This window comes from Oncorhynchus keta, chromosome 24, assembly GCF_023373465.1.
Source record: "Oncorhynchus keta strain PuntledgeMale-10-30-2019 chromosome 24, Oket_V2, whole genome shotgun sequence".
NCBI classification, from domain to species: Eukaryota; Metazoa; Chordata; class Actinopteri; order Salmoniformes; family Salmonidae; genus Oncorhynchus; species Oncorhynchus keta.
The window spans coordinates 2,073,793-2,095,838 of record NC_068444.1 but is presented as its reverse complement, the minus strand read 5'-3'; the positions used below and the strand labels follow the sequence as shown (position 1 = coordinate 2,095,838).

At 48.3% G+C, this 22,046-nt stretch overlaps 1 long non-coding RNA gene across 1 annotated transcript; it reads left to right on the top strand.

Annotated features, from left to right (window-relative positions):
• Window positions 1–13,718: 13,718 nt before the first annotated feature.
• Window positions 13,719–21,863, top strand: LOC127911291 (uncharacterized). Its single transcript, XR_008077725.1, has 5 exons — window positions 13,719–13,749; window positions 17,266–17,351; window positions 17,568–17,825; window positions 19,369–19,626; window positions 21,719–21,863. It is a non-coding gene; the product is annotated as an uncharacterized LOC127911291 (long non-coding RNA).
• Window positions 21,864–22,046: the final 183 nt, after the last annotated feature.

Sequence of the window (22,046 nt, the reverse complement as noted above, 5' to 3'; positions counted from 1 at the left end):
GAACATGGAGCACTCCATGCTATCAACAGGAACATGGAGCACTCCATGCTATCAACAGGAACATGGAGCACTCCATGCTATCAACAGGAACATGGAGCACTCCATGCTATCAACAGGAACATGGAGCACTCCATGCTATCAACAGGAACATGGAGCACTCCATGCTATCAACAGGAACATGGAGCACTCCATGCTATCAACAGGAACATGGAGCACTCCATGCTATCAACAGGAACATGGAGCACTCCATGCTATCAACAGGAACATGGAGCACTCCATGCTATCAACAGGAACATGGAGCACTCCATGCTATCAACAGGAACATGGAGCACTCCATGCTATCAACAGGAACATGGAGCACTCCATGCTATCAACAGGAACATGGAGCACTCCATGCTATCAACAGGAACATGGAGCACTCCATGCTATCAACAGGAACATGGAGCACTCCATGCTATCAACAGGAATACGGACCACTCCATGCTATCAACAGGAATACGGAGCACTCCATGCTATCAACAGGAATACGGACCACTCCATGCTATCAACAGGAACATGGAGCACTCCATGCTATCAACAGGAATACGGAGCACTCCATGCTATCAACAGGAACATGGAGCACCCCATGCTATCAACAGGAACATGGAGCACTCCATGCTATCAACAGTAGCATGGAGCACTCCATGCTATCATCAGGAATACGGAGCACTCCATGCTATCAGCAGGAACATGGAGCACTCCATGCTATCAACAGGAACATGGAGCACTCCATGCTATCAACAGGAACAAGGAGCACTCCATGCTATCAACAGGAACATGGAGCACTCCATGCTATCAACAGGAACATGGAGCACTCCATGCTATCAACAGGAACATGGAGCACTCCATGCTATCAACAGGAACATGGAGCACTCCATGCTATCAACAGGAACATGGAGCACTCCATGCTATCAGCAGGAACATGGAGAACTCCATGCTATCAACAGGAACATGGAGCACTCCATGCTATCAGCAGGAACATGGAGCTCTCCATGCTATCAACAGGAACAAGGAGCACTCCATGCTATCCGCAGGAACATGGAGCACGCCATGCTATCACCAGGAATACGGAGCACGCCATGCTATCAACAGGAACATGGACCACTCCATGCGATCAACAGGAACATGGAGCACTCCATGCTATCAACAGGAACAAGGAGCAATCCATGCTATCAGCAGGAACAAGGAGCACTCCATGCTATCAACAGGAACATGGAGCACTCCATGCTATCAACAGGAACACGGAGCACTCCATGCTATCAACAGGAATACGGAGCACTCCATGCTATCAACAGGAACATGGAGCACTCCATGCTATCAACAGGAACATGGAGCACTCCATGCTATCAACAGGAACATGGAGCACTCCATGCTATCAACAGGAACATGGAGCACTCCATGCTATCAACAGGAACATGGAGCACTCCATGCTATCAACAGGAACATGGAGCACTCCATGCTATCAACAGGAACATGGAGCACTCCATGCTATCAACAGGAACAAGGAGCACTCCATGCTATCAACAGGAACATGGAGCACTCCATGCTATCAGCAGGAACATGGAGCACTCCATGCTATCAGCAGGAACATGGAGCACTCCATGCTATCAGCAGGAACATGGAGCACTCCATGCTATCAACAGGAATACGGAGCACTCCATGCTATCAACAGGAACATGGAGCACTCCATGCTATCAACAGGAATACGGAGCACTCCATGCTATCAACAGGAATACGGAGCACTCCATGCTATCAACAGGAATACGGAGCACTCCATGCTATCAACAGGAATACGGAGCACTCCATGCTATCAACAGGAATACGGAGCACTCCATGCTATCAACAGGAATACGGAGCACTCCATGCTATCAACAGGAATACGGAGCACTCCATGCTATCAACAGGAATACGGAGCACTCCATGCTATCAACAGGAATACGGAGCACTCCATGCTATCAACAGGAATACGGAGCACTCCATGCTATCAACAGGAATACGGAGCACTCCATGCTATCAACAGGAATACGGAGCACCCCATGCTATCAACAGGAATACGGACCACTCCATGCTATCAACAGGAATACGGACCACTCCATGCTATCAACAGGAATACGGACCACTCCATGCTATCAACAGGAATACGGACCACTCCATGCTATCAACAGGAATACGGACCACTCCATGCTATCAACAGGAATACGGAGCACTCCATGCTATCAACAGGAATACGGAGCACTCCATGCTATCAACAGGAACATGGAGCACTCCATGCTATCAACAGGAATACGGAGCACTCCATGCTATCAACAGGAACAAGGAGCACTCCATGCTATCAACAGGAACATGGAGCACTCCATGCTATCATCAGGAATACGGAGCACTCCATGCTATCAACAGGAATACGGACCACTCCATGCTATCAACAGGAACATGGAGCACTCCATGCTATCAACAGGAATACGGAGCACTCCATGCTATCAACAGGAACATGGAGCACTCCATGCTATCATCAGGAATACGGAGCACTCCATGCTATCATCAGGAATACGGACCACTCCATGCTATCAACAGGAACATGGAGCACTCCATGCTATCAACAGGAATACGGAGCACTCCATGCTATCAACAGGAACATGGAGCACTCCATGCTATCAACAGTAGCATGGAGCACTCCATGCTATCATCAGGAATACGGAGCACTCCATGCTATCAACAGGAATACGGACCACTCCATGCTATCAACAGGAGCATGGAGTACTCCATGCTATCAACAGGAACAAGGAGCACTCCATGCTATCAACAGGAACATGGAGCACTCCATGCTATCAACAGGAACATGGAGCACTCCATGCTATCAACAGGAACATGGAGCACTCCATGCTATCAACAGGAACATGGAGCACTCCATGCTATCAACAGGAACATGGAGCACTCCATGCTATCAACAGGAACATGGAGCACTCCATGCTATCAGCAGGAACATGGAGAACTCCATGCTATCAACAGGAACATGGAGCACTCCATGCTATCAGCAGGAACATGGAGCTCTCCATGCTATCAACAGGAACAAGGAGCACTCCATGCTATCCGCAGGAACATGGAGCACGCCATGCTATCAACAGGAATACGGACCACTCCATGCTATCAACAGGAACATGGAGCACTCCATGCTATCAGCAGGAATACGGAGCACTCCATGCTATCAACAGGAATACGGAGCACTCCATGCTATCAACAGGAATACGGAGCACCCCATGCTATCAACAGGAATACGGACCACTCCATGCTATCAACAGGAATACGGACCACTCCATGCTATCAACAGGAATACGGACCACCCCATGCTATCAACAGGAATACGGACCACTCCATGCTATCAACAGGAATACGGACCACTCCATGCTATGCAGGAATACGGAGCACCCCATGCTATCAACAGGAATACGGAGCACTCCATGCTATCAACAGGAACATGGAGCACTCCATGCTATCAACAGTAGCATGGAGCACTCCATGCTATCAACAGGAATACGGAGCACTCCATGCTATCAACAGGAACATGGACCACTCCATGCTATCAACAGGAACAAGGAGCACTCCATGCTATCAACAGGAACATGGAGCACTCCATGCTATCAACAGGAACATGGAGCACTCCATGCTATCAACAGGAACATGGAGCACTCCATGCTATCAACAGGAACATGGAGCACTCCATGCTATCAGCAGGAACATGGAGCACTCCATGCTATCAACAGGAACATGGAGCACTCCATGCTATCAACAGGAACATGGAGCACTCCATGCTATCAACAGTAGCATGGAGCACTCCATGCTATCATCAGGAATACGGAGCACTCCATGCTATCAACAGGAATACGGACCACTCCATGCTATCAACAGGAGCATGGAGTACTCCATGCTATCAACAGGAACAAGGAGCACTCCATGCTATCAACAGGAACAAGGAGCACTCCATGCTATCAACAGGAACATGGAGCACTCCATGCTATCAACAGGAACATGGAGCACTCCATGCTATCAACAGGAACATGGAGCACTCCATGCTATCAGCAGGAACATGGAGAACTCCATGCTATCAACAGGAACATGGAGCACTCCATGCTATCAGCAGGAACAAGGAGCTCTCCATGCTATCAACAGGAACAAGGAGCACTCCATGCTATCCGCAGGAACATGGAGCACTCCATGCTATCAACAGGAATACGGAGCACTCCATGCTATCAGCAGGAACATGGAGCACTCCATGCTATCAACAGGAACATGGAGCACTCCATGCTATCAACAGGAACATGGAGCACTCCATGCTATCAACAGGAACAAGGAGCACTCCATGCTATCAACAGGAACAAGGAGCAATCCATGCTATCAACAGGAACATGGAGCACTCCATGCTATCAACAGGAACATGGAGCACTCCATGCTATCAACAGGAACATGGAGCACTCCATGCTATCAACAGGAACATGGAGCACTCCATGCTATCAACAGGAACATGGAGCACTCCATGCTATCAACAGGAACATGGAGCACTCCATGCTATCAGCAGGAACATGGAGCACTCCATGCTATCAACAGGAACATGGAGCACTCCATGCTATCAGCAGGAACACGGACCACTCCATGCTATCAGCAGGAACACGGAGCACTCCATGCTATCAACAGGAATACGGAGCACTCCATGCTATCAACAGGAACATGGAGCACTCCATGCTATCAACAGGAATACGGAGCACTCCATGCTATCAACAGGAATACGGAGCACTCCATGCTATCAACAGGAATACGGAGCACTCCATGCTATCAGCAGGAATACGGAGCACTCCATGCTATCAGCAGGAATACGGAGCACTCCATGCTATCAGCAGGAATACGGAGCACTCCATGCTATCAACAGGAATACGGACCACTCCATGCTATCAACAGGAATACGGAGCACTCCATGCTATCAACAGGAATACGGAGCACTCCATGCTATCAACAGGAATACGGAGCACTCCATGCTATCAACAGGAATACGGAGCACTCCATGCTATCAACAGGAATACGGAGCACCCCATGCTATCAACAGGAACACGGAGCACTCCATGCTATCAACAGGAATACGGACCACTCCATGCTATCAACAGGAATACGGAGCACTCCATGCTATCAACAGGAATACGGACCACTCCATGCTATCAACAGGAATACGGACCACTCCATGCTATCAACAGGAACATGGAGCACTCCATGCTATCAACAGGAACATGGAGCACTCCATGCTATAAGCAGGAACATGGAGCACTCCATGTTATCAGCAGGAACATGGAGCACTCCATGCTATCAACAGGAATACGGAGCACTCCATGCTATCAACAGGAATACGGACCACTCCATGCTATCAACAGGAATACGGAGCACTCCATGCTATCAACAGGAATACGGAGCACTCCATGCTATCAACAGGAATACGGAGCACTCCATGCTATCAACAGGAATACGGAGCACTCCATGCTATCAACAGGAACATGGAGCACTCCATGCTATCAACAGGAATACGGAGCACTCCATGCTATCAACAGGAACATGGAGCACTCCATGCTATCAACAGGAACATGGAGCACTCCATGCTATCAACAGGAACAAGGAGCACTCCATGCTATCAGCAGGAACATGGAGCACTCCATGCTATCAACAGGAATACGGAGCACTCCATGCTATCAGCAGGAACATGGAGCACTCCATGCTATCAACAGGAATACGGACCACTCCATGCTATCAACAGGAATACGGAGCACTCCATGCTATCAACAGGAATACGGAGCAATGCTATCAACAGGAATACGGAGCATATAAAGACCTAATTTTCTTTTTTTATTCTAAGATTACAAACCAATAACTTTTTCATTGCATGTTTATCATGTTGGTCTTTACTTGTACTTACTTCTGTGATAACATAAATATACAGAAAAATACACATTTACAGCAGTATGATTTAATTAATGCAAGTCTCATGTCCAGAGTGAAAACATGTGTACTAATTGACACCTATTAAGGGTGCAGGGGCAGTATTGAGTAGCTTGGATGAAAGGTGCCCAGAGGTGCCCAGAGTAAACGGCCTGCTCCTCAGTCCCAGCTGATAATATATGCATATTATTATAGTAGTATTGGATAGAAAATACTCTCAAGTTTCTAAAACTGTTTGAATGATGTCTGTGAGTATAACAGAACTCATATGGCAGGCAAAAACCTGAGGAGAAATCCAAACAGGAAGTGAGAAATCTGAGGTTGGTCGATTTTCATCTCAGCCCCTATTGGATTCACATTGGGATATGGATGAAGTTGCACTTCCTAGGGCTTCCACTAGATGTCAACTGTCTTTAGAAACTTGAATGAGGCTACTACTGTGATGTGGGGCCGGATGAGAGCTCTTTGAGTCAGTGGTCTGGCAGAGAGCCAGGTCGTGGTCACGCGCATTTCACATGAGAGCGACCTGCATTCCATGGCTTTTCTACAGACAATGGAATTCTCCGGTTGGAACTTTATTGAAGATTTATGATAACAACATCCAAAGATTGATTCTATACTTAGTTTGACAAGTTTCTTCGACCTGTAATGTAACTTTTTGAAGTTTCCGTCCGACGTTAGGATGGACCTGCACTAGCATGTAAATCCACAATGTACTAAACGCGCTAACAAAAGTAGCTACTTGGACATAAATAATGGACATTTTCGAACAAATCAAGCATTTATTGTAGACCTGAGATTCCTGGGAGTGCATTATGATGAAGATCATCAAAGGTTAGGGAATATTTATAATGTGATTTCTGATTTCTGTTGACTCCAACATGGCGGATAATTTTATTTGTTTTGTTTTTGTGACTCCTCTCTTTGGCTGGAAAAATGGCTGGGTTTGTCTGTGAGTTGGTGGTCACCTAACACAATCGTTTGTGGTGCTTTCGCTGTAGCCTATTTGAAATTGGACACTTTGGTGGGATTAGTTTGTGTTTGTGCATGTGTTTATTTCAGGAAATGGCTTCCTGAAATCCCTCAAGCAGCTGATTGGTCGACTCCATGGCTAATTGGAGAGCTGACCCCGCCCCCTCGTCAAGACAGCTGTCTCCAATTACCCATTCCATCTGAAGATATATAAAAGCCAGAGTTCTGTTCAGGAGAGGTCATTAGAGAATTTTTTGCTGGAAGTAGATTTGCTAGAGAGTTTTGCTGGGAGGTCATTGCAGATATTTTGCTAGAGATTTTGCTAGAGATTTTGCTGGGAGTTCATTGCTGAGAGTTGGTATGTTTAGTGAGTTTGTTGCTCAGATAGAGCTTATTTGACATCCTTTGTTTCTTAGTTTGTTTGTGAAAATTGTTTAATATTCTGTTTCATTTGTTCCCAGGGGGGAAGGGGAAGGCACCTAGGGAGTGCTTAGGCAAGAGGCCCGCGGGCATACATATACCCGTAGCATATTCGCTGTCTAGGCACACTAGGTAAGACCTGGGCGGACCACCCCTGTATTTTGGATTTTAGGGCACCAGGTGGTGCTAAATTAGGTAAGTAGTGGGTAGGCAGGTAAGATAGGAGAGGGGGGCTTTGAGATTTACTTTCTTTGCTTTGGTTCCGTCCAGCCCCTTTTCCCCATATTACCGTGTAAAGGAATAAAGTCCTTGTAAACGGTACCACATTCTGTCTGTTGTCATCCTTACTCGCACCTACAGTCCATACCTCTTTCACTTCACGGAGAGTTTAGTTGTAGCAGGGTGTTGCGTTCCCTCTTCATAGAGGCGTAACAGTTGTCATATCATCCCGTTAACGGGATTGCAGCAATAAGAAGTTTTAATGCATATCATTCAATTAAAATATACACTGCTCAAATAAAGGGAACACTTAAACAACACAATGTAACTCCAAGTCAATCACACTTCTGTGAAATCAAACTGTCCACTCAGGAAGCAACACTGATTGACGATACATTTCACATTCTGTTGTGCAAATGGAATAGACAACAGGTGGAAATTATAGACATTTAGCAAGACACCCCCAATAAAGGAGTGGTTCTGCAGGTGGGGACCACAGACCACCTCTCAGTTCCTATACTTCCTGGCTGATGTTTTGGTCACTTTTGAATGCTGGCGGTGCTTTCACTCTTGTGGTAGCATGAGACGGAGTCTACAACCCACACAAGTGGCTCAGGTAGTGCAGCTCATCCAGGATGGCACATCAATGCGAGCTGTGGCAAGAAGGTTTGCTGTGTCTGTCAGCGTAGTGTCCAGAGCATGGAGGCGCTACCAGGAGACAGGCTAGTACATCAGGAGGCCGTAGGAGGGCAACAACCCAGCAGCAGGACCGCTACCTCCGCCTTTGTGCAGGAGGAGCACTGCCAGAGCCCTGCAAAATGACCTCCAGCAGGCCACAAATGTGCATGTGTCTGCTCAAACGGTCAGAAACAGACTCCATGAGGGTGGTATGAGGGCCCGACGTCCACAGGTGGGGGTTGTGCTTACAGCCCAACACCGTGCAGAACGTTTGGCATTTTCCAGAGAACACCAAGATTGGCAAATTCGCCACTGGCGCCCTGTGCTCTTCACAGATGAAAGCAGGTTCACACTAAGCACATGTGACAGACGTGACAGTCTGGAGACGCCGTGGAGAACGTTCTGCTGCCTGCAACATCCTCCAGCATGACCGGTTTGGCGGTGGGTCAGTCATGGTGTGGCATTTCTTTGGGGGGCCGCACAGCCCTCCATGTGCTCGCCAGAGGTAGACTGACTGCCATTAGGTACCGAGATGAGATCCTCAGACCCCTTGTATGCTGGTGCGGTTGGCCCTGGGTTCCTCCTAATGTGAGACTGCTAGACCTCATGTGGCTGGAGTAAGTCAGCAGTTCCTGCAAGAGGAAGGCATTGATGCTATGGACTGGCCCGCCCGTTCCCCAGATCTGAATCCAATTGAGCACATCTGGGACATCATGTCTCGCTCCATCCACCTACACCACGTTGCACCACAGACTGTCCAGGAGTTGGCGGATTGCTTTAGTCCAGGTCTGGGAGGAGATCCCTCAGGAGACCATCCGCCACCTCATCAGGAGCATGCCCAGGGAGGTTGTAGGGAGGTCATACAGGCACGTGGAGGCCACACACACCACTGAGCCTCATTTTGACTAGTTTTAAGGACATTACATCAAAGTTGGATCAGCCTGTAGTGTGGTTTTCCACTTTAATTTTGAGTGTGACTCCAAATCCAGACCTCCATGGGTTGATAAATTTGATTTCCATTGATAATTTTTGTGTGATTTTGTTGTCAGCACATTCAACTATGTAAAGAAAAAAGTAAAAAATATTTAATTCAATCAGATCTAGGATGTGTTATTTTAGTGTTCCCTTTATTTTTTTTGAGCAGTGTATATCCCACACAAGATTAAGGAATGGGACAAAGTGAATATAAGGTGGTTCTTGCGTCCATAGCAGGTTGTCTGAAATACAATACATGTTGACGGAATGGCTGTGAGACAGACTGCTGCTGTACTCCCAGGTAAGGCCCTTGTTTCCAGAACCTCTGAAGAATCCCAGTATTCAGTCGGGAAGTTTGAAGAAGACGTGTGTCAGCATCCAAGCCCATGTCCCAGCATGCATAGGGAGACGACTTTAAATGCATTATGTTCCTTTCATCACCAAAGCCATGTTCACTGCAGATGGTGCTTAACAATTCAACTCTTTTTGTTAGTGCCTTTGATATGGAAATTCACACACAAACATACTGTGGTGAAAGACTGCTGTGCAAGGATTTGGTTAACAGCTTTCTTCGTGGGCCCGTATTCACTAAGTGTCTATGACCAGCTCCCCCTTGTCAATGTAATCATTCAATGTGATATAAGATGTGAAACTGCTCTGCCCTGGTCTGTGTGCATGCTGCCCTGCTCTGTCTGCATGCTGCCCTGGTCTGTGTGCATGCTGCCCTGGTCTGTCTGCATGCTGCCCTGGTCTGTCTGCATGCTGCCCTGGTCTGTCTGCATGCTGCCCTGGTCTGTCTGCATGCTGCCCTGGTCTGTGTGCATGCTGCCCTGGTCTGTCTGCATGCTGCCCTGGTCTGTCTGCATGCTGCCCTGGTCTGTCTGCATGCTGCCCTGGTCTGTCTGCATGCTGCCCTGGTCTGTGTGCATGCTGCCCTGGTCTGTGTGCATGCTGCCCTGGTCTGTGTGCATGCTGCCCTGGTCTGTCTGCATGCTGCCCTGGTCTGTGTGCATGCTGCCCTTGTCTGTCTGCATGCTGCCCTGGTCTGTCTGCATGCTGCCCTGGTCTGTCTGCATGCTGCCCTGGTCTGTCTGCATGCTGCCCTGGTCTGTCTGCATGCTGCCCTGGTCTGTCTGCATGCTGCCCTGGTCTGTCTGCATGCTGCCCTGGTCTGTCTGCATGCTGCCCTGGTCTGTGTGCATGCTGCCCTGGTCTGTCTGCATGCTGCCCTGGTCTGTGTGCATGCTGCCCTGGTCTGTCTGCATGCTGCCCTGGTCTGTCTGCATGCTGCCCTGGTCTGTGTGCATGCTGCCCTGGTCTGTCTGCATGCTGCCCTGGTCTGTCTGCATGCTGCCCTGGTCTGTGTGCATGCTGCCCTGGTCTGTCGGCATGCTGCCCTGGTCTGTCTGCATGCTGCCCTGGTCTGTCTGCATGCTGCCCTGGTCTGTGTGCATGCTGCCCTGGTCTGTGTGCATGCTGCCCTGGTCTGTGTACATGCTGCCCTGGTCTGTCTGCATGCTGCCCTGGTCTGTCTGCATGCTGCCCTGGTCTGTGTGCATGCTGCCCTGGTCTGTGTGCATGCTGCCCTGGTCTGTCTGCATGCTGCCCTGGTCTGTCTGCATGCTGCCCTGGTCTGTCTGCATGCTGCCCTGGTCTGTCTGCATGCTGCCCTGGTCTGTCTGCATGCTGCCCTGGTCTGTCTGCATGCTGCCCTGGTCTGTCTGCATGCTGCCCTGGTCTGTCTGCATGCTGCCCTGGTCTGTCTGCATGCTGCCCTGGTCTGTCTGCATGCTGCCCTGGTCTGTGTGCATGCTGCTCTGGTCTGTGTGCATGCTGCCCTGGTCTGTCTGCATGCTGCCCTGGTCTGTCTGCATGCTGCCCTGGTCTGTGTGCATGCTGCCCTGGTCTGTCTGCATGCTGCCCTGGTCTGTGTGTATGCTGCCCTGGTTTGTCTGCATGCTGCCCTGGTGTCTGCATGCTGCCCTGGTCTGTCTGCATGCTGCCCTGGTCTGTGTGCATGCTGACCTGGTCTATCTGCATGCTGACCTGGTCTGTGTGCATGCTGCCCTGGTCTGTCTGCATGCTGCCCTGGTCTGTCTGCATGCTGCCCTGGTCTGTGTGCATGCTGACCTGGTCTGTCGGCATGCTGCCCTGGTCTGTCTGCATGCTGACCTGGTCTGTCTGCATGCTGACCTGGTCTGTGTGCATGCTGCCCTGGTCTGTGTGCATGCTGCCCTGGTCTGTGTGCATGCTGCCCTGGTCTGTCTGCATGCTGCCCTGGTCTGTCTGCATGCTGCCCTGGTCTGTGTGCATGCTGCCCTGGTCTGTCTGCATGCTGCCCTGGTCTGTCTGCATGCGGCTTTCTAGTGATCTAACCCCTGTCTTCATCTGATATGCAACACCACCAAAAACATGAATGAGAATTAGACTTGTCAGTCAGTAACTTAGTTTAACTAATTAAACACTAATGGTAATGTGCACAATATAGCAAAACAACAGCCTATATGCACTGAAATCAAGTATAATTTCCCAAAATTATAATTCAATACAAAGAATTTGAAACTATAGAAGATGAAGAAAATATGTGTCCTCCTGCCACAACATGAGGGACAGCCAGTGAAAAGTGCAATGTAATTACGTTTTGTTTTGTCGTTCATTTCAGGTCATGTGTCTCCTGAGTCAGATTGAGACTGGTCTACTACCAGGTCATGTGTCTCCTCAGTCAGGTTGAGACTGGTCTACTACCAGGTCATGTGTCTCCTCAGTCAGGTTGAGACTGGTCTACTACCAGGTCATGTGTCTTCTCAGTCAGGTTGAGACTGGTCTACTACCAGGTCATGTGTCTCCTCAGTCAGGTTGAGACTGGTCTACTACCAGGTCATGTGTCTCCTCAGTCAGGTTGAGACTGGTCTACTACCAGGTCATGTGTCTTCTCAGTCAGGTTGAGACTGGTCTACTACCAGGTCATGTGTCTTCTCAGTCAGGTTGAGACTGGTCTACTACCAGGTCATGTGTCTCCTCAGTCAGGTTGAGACTGGTCTACTACCAGGTCATGTGTCTCCTCAGTCAGGTTGAGACTGGTCTACTACCAGGTCATGTGTCTCCTCAGTCAGGTTGAGACTGGTCTACTACCAGGTCATGTGTCTCCTCAGTCAGGTTGAGACTGGTCTACTACCAGGTCATGTGTCTTCTCAGTCAGGTTGACACTGGTCTACTACCAGGTCATGTTGACACTGGTCTACTACCAGGTCATGTTGACACTGGTCTATTACCAGGTCATGTGTCTTCTCAGTCAGGTTGAGACTGGTCTACTACCAGGTCATGTGTCTTCTCAGTCAGGTTGAGACTGGTCTACTACCAGGTCATGTTGACACTGGTCTACTACCAGGTCATGTTGACACTGGTCTATTACCAGGTCATGTGTCTTCTCAGTCAGGTTGAGACTGGTCTACTACCAGGTCATGTGTCTTCTCAGTCAGGTTGAGACTGGTCTACTACCAGGTCATGTGTCTTCTCAGTCAGGTTGACACTGGTCTACTACCAGGTCATGTGTCTTCTCAGTCATGTTGACACTGGTCTATTACCAGGTCATGTGTCTTCTCAGTCATGTTGACACTGGTCTACTACCAGGTCATGTGTCTTCTCAGTCAGGTTGACACTGGTCTACTACCAGGTCATGTGTCTCCTCAGTCATGTTGACACTGGTCTATTACCAGGTCATGTGTCTTCTCAGTCATGTTGACACTGGTCTACTACCTGGTCATGTGTCCTAGGATAGGGTAAGTAATCCTTCTCACCCCCTAAAAGATTTAGATGCACTATTGTAAAGTGGCTGTTCCACTGGATGTCTTAAGGTGTATGCACCAATTTGTAAGTCGCTCTGGATAAGAGCGTCTGCTAAATGACTTAAATGTAAATGTAAATGTCTTCTCAGTCATGTTGACACTGGTCTACTACCAGGTCATGTGTCTTCTCAGTCATGTTGAGACTGGTCTACTACCAGGTCATGTGTCTTCTCAGTCATGTTGACACTGGTCTACTACCAGGTCATGTGTCTTCTCAGTCATGTTGACACTGGTCTACTACCAGGTCATGTGTCTTCTCAGTCATGTTGACACTGGTCTACTACCTGGTCATGTGTCTTCTCAGTCATGTTGACACTGGTCTACTAACAGGTCATGTGTCTTCTCAGTCATGTTGACACTGGTCTACTACCAGGTCATGTGCCTTCTCAGTCATGTTGACATTGGTCTACTAACAGGTCATGTGTCTTCTCAGTCATGTTGACACTGGTCTACTACCAGGTCATGTGTCTCCTCAGTCATGTTGACACTGGTCTACTACCAGGTCATGTGTCTTCTCAGTCATGTTGACACTGGTCTACTACCAGGTCATGTGTCTTCTCAGTCATGTTGACACTGGTCTACTACCAGGTCATGTGTCTTCTCAGTCATGTTGACACTGGTCTACTAACAGGTCATGTGTCTTCTCAGTCATGTTGACACTGGTCAACTACCAGGTCATGTGTCTTCTCAGTCATGTTGACACTGGTCTACTACCAGGTCATGTGTCTTCTCAGTCATGTTGACACTGGTCTACTACCAGGTCATGTGTCTTCTCAGTCATGTTGAGACTGGTCTACTACCAGGTCATGTGTCTTCTCAGTCATGTTGACACTGGTCTACTACCAGGTCATGTGTCTTCTCAGTCATGTTGACACTGGTCTACTACCAGGTCATGTGTCTTCTCAGTCATGTTGACACTGGTCTACTACCAGGTCATGTGTCTTCTCAGTCATGTTGACACTGGTCTACTACCAGGTCATGTGTCTCCTCAGTCAGGTTGACACTGGTCTACTACCAGGTCATGTGTCTTCTCAGTCATGTTGACACTTGTCCACTACCAGGTCATGTGTCTGCTCAGTCATGTTGACACTGGTCTACTACCAGGTCATGTGTCTTCTCAGTCATGTTGACACTGGTCAACTACCAGGTCATGTTGACACTGGTCTACTACCAGGTCATGTGTCTTCTCAGTCATGTTGACACTGGTCTACTACCAGGTCACGTGTCTTCTCAGTCATGTTGACACTGGTCTACTACCAGGTCATGTGTCTTCTCAGTCAGGTTGACACTGGTCTACTACCAGGTCATGTGTCTTCTCAGTCATGTTGACACTGGTCTACTACCAGGTCATGTGTCTTCTCAGTCATGTTGACACTGGTCTACTACGAGGCCATGTGTCTTCTCAGTCATGTTGACACTGGTCTACTACCAGGTCATGTGTCTTCTCAGTCATGTTGACACTGGTCTACTACCAGGTCATGTGTCTTCTCAGTCATGTTGACACTGGTCTACTACCAGGTCATGTGTCTTCTCAGTCATGTTGACACTGGTCTACTACCAGGTCATGTGTCTTCTCAGTCATGTTGACACTGGTCTACTACCAGGTCATGTGTCTTCTCAGTCAGGTTGAGACTGGTCTACTACCAGGTCATGTGTCTCCTCAGTCAGGTTGACACTGGTCTACTACCAGGTCATGTGTCTTCTCAGTCATGTTGACACTGGTCTACTACCAGGTCATGTGTCTTCTCAGTCATGTTGACACTGGTCAACTACCAGGTCATGTTGACACTGGTCTACTACCAGGTCATGTGTCTTCTCAGTCATGTTGACACTGGTCTACTACCAGGTCATGTGTCTTCTCAGTCATGTAGACACTGGTCTACTACCAGGTCATGTGTCTTCTCAGTCATGTAGACACTGGTCTACTACCAGGTCATGTGTCTTCTCAGTCATGTTGACACTGGTCTACTACCAGGTCATGTGTCTTCTCAGTCATGTTGACACTGGTCTACTACCAGGTCATGTTGACACTGGTCTACTACCAGGTCATGTGTCTTCTCAGTCATGTTGACACTGGTCTACTACCAGGTCATGTGTCTTCTCAGTCATGTTGACACTGGTCCACTACCAGGTCATGTGTCTTCTCAGTCATGTTGAGACTGGTCTACTACCAGGTCATGTGTCTCCTCAGTCATGTTGACACTGGTCTACTACCAGGTCATGTGTCTCCTCAGTCATGTTGACACTGGTCTACTACCAGGTCATGTGTCTTCTCAGTCATGTTGACACTGGTCAACTACCAGGTCATGTGTCTCCTCAGTCATGTTGACACTGGTCTACTACCAGGTCATGTGTCTTCTCAGTCATGTTGACACTGGTCTACTACCAGGTCATGTGTCTCCTCAGTCATGTTGACACTGGTCAACTACCAGGTCATGTGTCTCCTCAGTCATGTTGACACTGGTCTACTACCAGGTCATGTGTCTCCTCAGTCAGGTTGAGACTGGTCTACTACCAGGTCATGTGTCTCCTCAGTCATGTTGACACTGGTCAACTACCAGGTCATGTGTCTTCTCAGTCATGTTGACACTGGTCTACTACCAGGTCATGTGTCTTCTCAGTCATGTTGACACTGGTCTACTACCAGGTCATGTGTCTTCTCAGTCATGTTGAGACTGGTCTACTACCAGGTCATGTGTCTTCTCAGTCATGTTGACACTGGTCTACTACCAGGTCATGTGTCTTCTCAGTCATGTTGACACTGGTCTACTACCAGGTCATGTGTCTTCTCAGTCATGTTGACACTGGTCTACTACCAGGTCATGTGTCTTCTCAGTCATGTTGACACTGGTCTACTACCAGGTCATGTGTCTCTTCAGTCAGGTTGACACTGGTCTACTACCAGGTCATGTGTCTTCTCAGTCATGTTGACACTTGTCCACTACCAGGTCATGTGTCTGCTCAGTCATGTTGACACTGGTCTACTACCAGGTCATGTGTCTTCTCAGTCATGTTGACACTGGTCAACTACCAGGTCATGTTGACACTGGTCTACTACCAGGTCATGTGTCTTCTCAGTCATGTTGACACTGGTCTACTACCAGGCCATGTGTCTTCTCAGTCATGTTGACACTGGTCTACTACCAGGTCATGTTGACACTGGTCTACTACCAGGCCATGTGTCTTCTCAGTCATGTTGACACTGGTCTACTACCAGGTCATGTGTCTTCTCAGTCATGTTGACACTGGTCTACTACCAGGTCATGTGTCTTCTCAGTCATGTTGACACTGGTCTACTACCAGGTCATGTGTCTTCTCAGTCAGGTTGAGACTGGTCTACTACCAGGTCATGTGTCTTCTCAGTCAGGTTGAGACTGGTCTACTACCAGGTCATGTGTCTCCTCAGTCAGGTTGAGACTGGTCTACTACCAGGTCATGTGTCTTCTCAGTCAGGTTGAGACTGGTCTACTACCAGGTCATGTGTCTTCTCAGTCATGTTGACACTGGTCTACTACCAGGTCATGTGTCTTCTCAGTCATGTTGACACTGGTCTACTACCAGGTCATGTGTCTTCTCAGTCATGTTGACACTGGTCTACTACCAGGTCATGTGTCTTCTCAGTCATGTTGACACTGGTCTACTACCTGGTCATGTGTCTCCTCAGTCATGTTGACACTGGTCAACTACCAGGTCATGTTGACACTGGTCTACTACCAGGTCATGTGTCTTCTCAGTCAGGTTGAGACTGGTCTACTACCAGGTCATGTGTCTTCTCAGTCAGGTTGAGACTGGTCTACTACCAGGTCATGTGTCTCCTCAGTCATGTTGACACTGGTCTACTACCAGGTCATGTGTCTCCTCAGTCATGTTGACACTGGTCTACTACCAGGTCATGTGTCTTCTCAGTCATGTTGACACTGGTCAACTACCAGGTCATGTGTCTCCTCAGTCATGTTGACACTGGTCTACTACCAGGTCATGTGTCTTCTCAGTCATGTTGACACTGGTCTACTACCAGGTCATGTGTCTTCTCAGTCATGTTGACACTGGTCTACTAACAGGTCATGTGTTTTCTCAGTCATGTTGACACTGGTCAACTACCAGGTCATGTGTCTTCTCAGTCAGGTTGAGACTGGTCTACTAACAGGTCATGTGTCTCCTCAGTCATGTTGACACTGGTCTACTACCAGGTCATGTGTCTCCTCAGTCATGTTGACACTGGTCTACTACCAGGTCATGTGTCTCCCTCAGTCATGTTGACACTGGTCTACTACCAGGTCATGTGTCTCCTCAGTCAGGTTGACACTGGTCTACTACCAGGTCATGTGTCTCCTCAGTCAGGTTGACACTGGTCTACTACCAGGTCATGTGTCTCCTCAGTCATGTTGACACTGGTCTACTACCAGGTCATGTGTCTTCTCAGTCAGGTTGAGACTGGTCTACTAACAGGTCATGTGTCTCCTCAGTCATGTTGACACTGGTCTACTACCAGGTCATGTGTCTCCTCAGTCATGTTGACACTGGTCTACTACCAGGTCATGTGTCTTCTCAGTCATGTTGACACTGGTCTACTACCAGGTCATGTGTCTCCTCAGTCATGTTGACACTGGTCTACTACCAGGTCATGTGTCTCCTCAGTCAGGTTGACACTGGTCTACTACCAGGTCATGTGTCTCCTCAGTCATGTTGACACTGGTCTACTACCAGGTCATGTGTCTCCTCAGTCAGGTTGACACTGGTCTACTACCAGGTCATGTGTCTCCTCAGTCATGTTGACACTTGTCCACTACCAGGTCATGTGTCTTCTCAGTCATGTTGACACTGGTCAACTACCAGGTCATGTTGACACTGGTCTACTACCAGGTCATGTGTCTTCTCAGTCATGTTGACACTGGTCTACTACCAGGTCACGTGTCTTCTCAGTCATGTTGACACTGGTCTACTACCAGGTCATGTGTCTTCTCAGTCAGGTTGACACTGGTCTACTAACAGGTCATGTGTCTTCTCAGTCATGTTGACACTGGTCTACTACCAGGTCATGTGTCTTCTCAGTCATGTTGACACTGGTCTACTACCAGGCCATGTGTCTTCTCAGTCATGTTGACACTGGTCTACTACCAGGTCATGTGTCTTCTCAGTCATGTTGACACTGGTCTACTACCAGGTCATGTGTCTTCTCAGTCATGTTGACACTGGTCTACTACCAGGTCATGTGTCTTCTCAGTCATGTTGACACTGGTCTACTACCAGGTCATGTGTCTCCTCAGTCAGGTTGAGACTGGTCTACTACCAGGTCATGTGTCTCCTCAGTCAGGTTGACACTGGTCTACTACCAGGTCATGTGTCTTCTCAGTCATGTTGACACTGGTCTACTACCAGGTCATGTGTCTTCTCAGTCATGTTGACACTGGTCAACTACCAGGTCATGTTGACACTGGTCTACTACCAGGTCATGTGTCTTCTCAGTCATGTTGACACTGGTCTACTACCAGGTCATGTGTCTCCTCAGTCATGTTGACACTGGTCTACTACCAGGTCATGTGTCTTCTCAGTCAGGTTGAGACTGGTCTACTACCAGGTCATGTGTCTTCTCAGTCAGGTTGAGACTGGTCTACTACCAGGTCATGTGTCTCCTCAGTCATGTTGACACTGGTCTACTACCAGGTCATGTGTCTTCTCAGTCATGTTGACACTGGTCAACTACCAGGTCATGTGTCTCCTCAGTCATGTTGAGACTGGTCTACTACCAGGTCATGTGTCTTCTCAGTCAGGTTGAGACTGGTCTACTACCAGGTCATGTGTCTCCTCAGTCATGTTGACACTGGTCTACTACCAGGTCATGTGTCTTCTCAGTCATGTTGACACTGGTCAACTACCAGGTCATGTGTCTCCTCAGTCATGTTGACACTGGTCTACTACCAGGTCATGTGTCTTCTCAGTCATGTTGACACTGGTCTACTACCAGGTCATGTGTCTTCTCAGTCAGGTTGAGACTGGTCTACTACCAGGTCATGTGTCTTCTCAGTCATGTTGACACTGGTCAACTACCAGGTCATGTGTCTTCTCAGTCAGGTTGAGACTGGTCTACTACCAGGTCATGTGTCTCCTCAGTCATGTTGACACTGGTCAACTACCAGGTCATGTTGACACTGGTCTACTACCAGGTCATGTGTCTTCTCAGTCAGGTTGAGACTGGTCTACTACCAGGTCATGTGTCTTCTCAGTCAGGTTGAGACTGGTCTACTACCAGGTCATGTGTCTCCTCAGTCATGTTGACACTGGTCTACTACCAGGTCATGTGTCTCCTCAGTCATGTTGACACTGGTCTACTACCAGGTCATGTGTCTCCTCAGTCATGTTGACACTGGTCTACTACCAGGTCATGTGTCTCCTCAGTCAGGTTGACACTGGTCTACTACCAGGTCATGTGTCTCCTCAGTCATGTTGACACTGGTCTACTACCAGGTCATGTGTCTCCTCAGTCAGGTTGACACTGGTCTACTACCAGGTCATGTGTCTCCTCAGTCATGTTGACACTTGTCCACTACCAGGTCATGTGTCTTCTCAGTCATGTTGACACTGGTCTACTACCAGGTCATGTGTCTTCTCAGTCATGTTGACACTGGTCAACTACCAGGTCATGTTGACACTGGTCTACTACCAGGTCATGTGTCTTCTCAGTCATGTTGACACTGGTCTACTACCAGGTCACGTGTCTTCTCAGTCATGTTGACACTGGTCTACTACCAGGTCATGTGTCTTCTCAGTCAGGTTGACACTGGTCTACTAACAGGTCATGTGTCTTCTCAGTCATGTTGACACTGGTCTACTACCAGGTCATGTGTCTTCTCAGTCATGTTGACACTGGTCTACTACCAGGCCATGTGTCTTCTCAGTCATGTTGACACTGGTCTACTACCAGGTCATGTGTCTTCTCAGTCATGTTGACACTGGTCTACTACCAGGTCATGTGTCTTCTCAGTCATGTTGACACTGGTCTACTACCAGGTCATGTGTCTTCTCAGTCATGTTGACACTGGTCTACTACCAGGTCATGTGTCTCCTCAGTCAGGTTGAGACTGGTCTACTACCAGGTCATGTGTCTCCTCAGTCAGGTTGACACTGGTCTACTACCAGGTCATGTGTCTTCTCAGTCATGTTGACACTGGTCTACTACCAGGTCATGTGTCTTCTCAGTCATGTTGACACTGGTCAACTACCAGGTCAGGTCATGTTGACACTGGTCTACTACCAGGTCATGTGTCTTCTCAGTCATGTTGACACTGGTCTACTACCAGGTCATGTGTCTCCTCAGTCATGTTGACACTGGTCTACTACCAGGTCATGTGTCTTCTCAGTCAGGTTGAGACTGGTCTACTACCAGGTCATGTGTCTTCTCAGTCATGTTGACACTGGTCAACTACCAGGTCATGTGTCTTCTCAGTCAGGTTGAGACTGGTCTACTACCAGGTCATGTGTCTCCTCAGTCATGTTGACACTGGTCAACTACCAGGTCAGGTTGAGACTGGTCTACTACCAGGTCATGTGTCTCCTCAGTCATGTTGACACTGGTCTACTACCAGGTCATGTGTCTTCTCAGTCATGTTGACACTGGTCAACTACCAGGTCATGTGTCTCCTCAGTCATGTTGAGACTGGTCTACTACCAGGTCATGTGTCTTCTCAGTCAGGTTGAGACTGGTCTACTACCAGGTCATGTGTCTCCTCAGTCATGTTGACACTGGTCTACTACCAGGTCATGTGTCTTCTCAGTCATGTTGACACTGGTCAACTACCAGGTCATGTGTCTCCTCAGTCATGTTGACACTGGTCTACTACCAGGTCATGTGTCTTCTCAGTCATGTTGACACTGGTCTACTACCAGGTCATGTGTCTTCTCAGTCAGGTTGAGACTGGTCTACTACCAGGTCATGTGTCTTCTCAGTCATGTTGACACTGGTCAACTACCAGGTCATGTGTCTTCTCAGTCAGGTTGAGACTGGTCTACTACCAGGTCATGTGTCTCCTCAGTCATGTTGACACTGGTCAACTACCCAGGTCATGTTGACACTGGTCTACTACCAGGTCATGTGTCTTCTCAGTCAGGTTGAGACTGGTCTACTACCAGGTCATGTGTCTTCTCAGTCAGGTTGAGACTGGTCTACTACCAGGTCATGTGTCTCCTCAGTCAGGTTGACACTGGTCTACTACCAGGTCATGTGTCTCCTCAGTCAGGTTGACACTGGTCTACTACCAGGTCATGTGTCTCCTCAGTCAGGTTGAGACTGGTCTACTACCAGGTCATGTGTCTCCTCAGTCAGGTTGAGACTGGTCTACTACCAGGTCATGTGTCTTCTCAGTCATGTTGACACTGGTCTACTACCAGGTCATGTGTCTCCTCAGTCATGTTGACACTGGTCTACTACCAGGTCATGTGTCTCCTCAGTCATGTTGACACTGGTCTACTACCAGGTCATGTGTCTTCTCAGTCATGTTGACACTGGTCTACTACCAGGTCATGTGTCTTCTCAGTCAGGTTGAGACTGGTCTACTACCAGGTCATGTGTCTCCTCAGTCAGGTTGAGTCTGGTCTACTACCAGGTCATGTGTCTCCTCAGTCATGTTGACACTGGTCTACTACCAGGTCATGTGTCTTCTCAGTCATGTTGACACTGGTCTACTACCAGGTCATGTGTCTTCTCAGTCATGTTGACACTGGTCTACTACCAGGTCATGTGTCTTCTCAGTCAGGTTGAGTCTGGTCTACTACCATTGCTTTAATGTATTATTATTCTCATTAATATTGTTGTAGCTGTTAGTGGTACTAACCCTAACCTTAATCACTAATCTCCACTACTACTACCATTATTGCTGTTGGTACCACCATTTTTGTGTCATGTATACTTTGACAATGTAAGTAATTTTACTA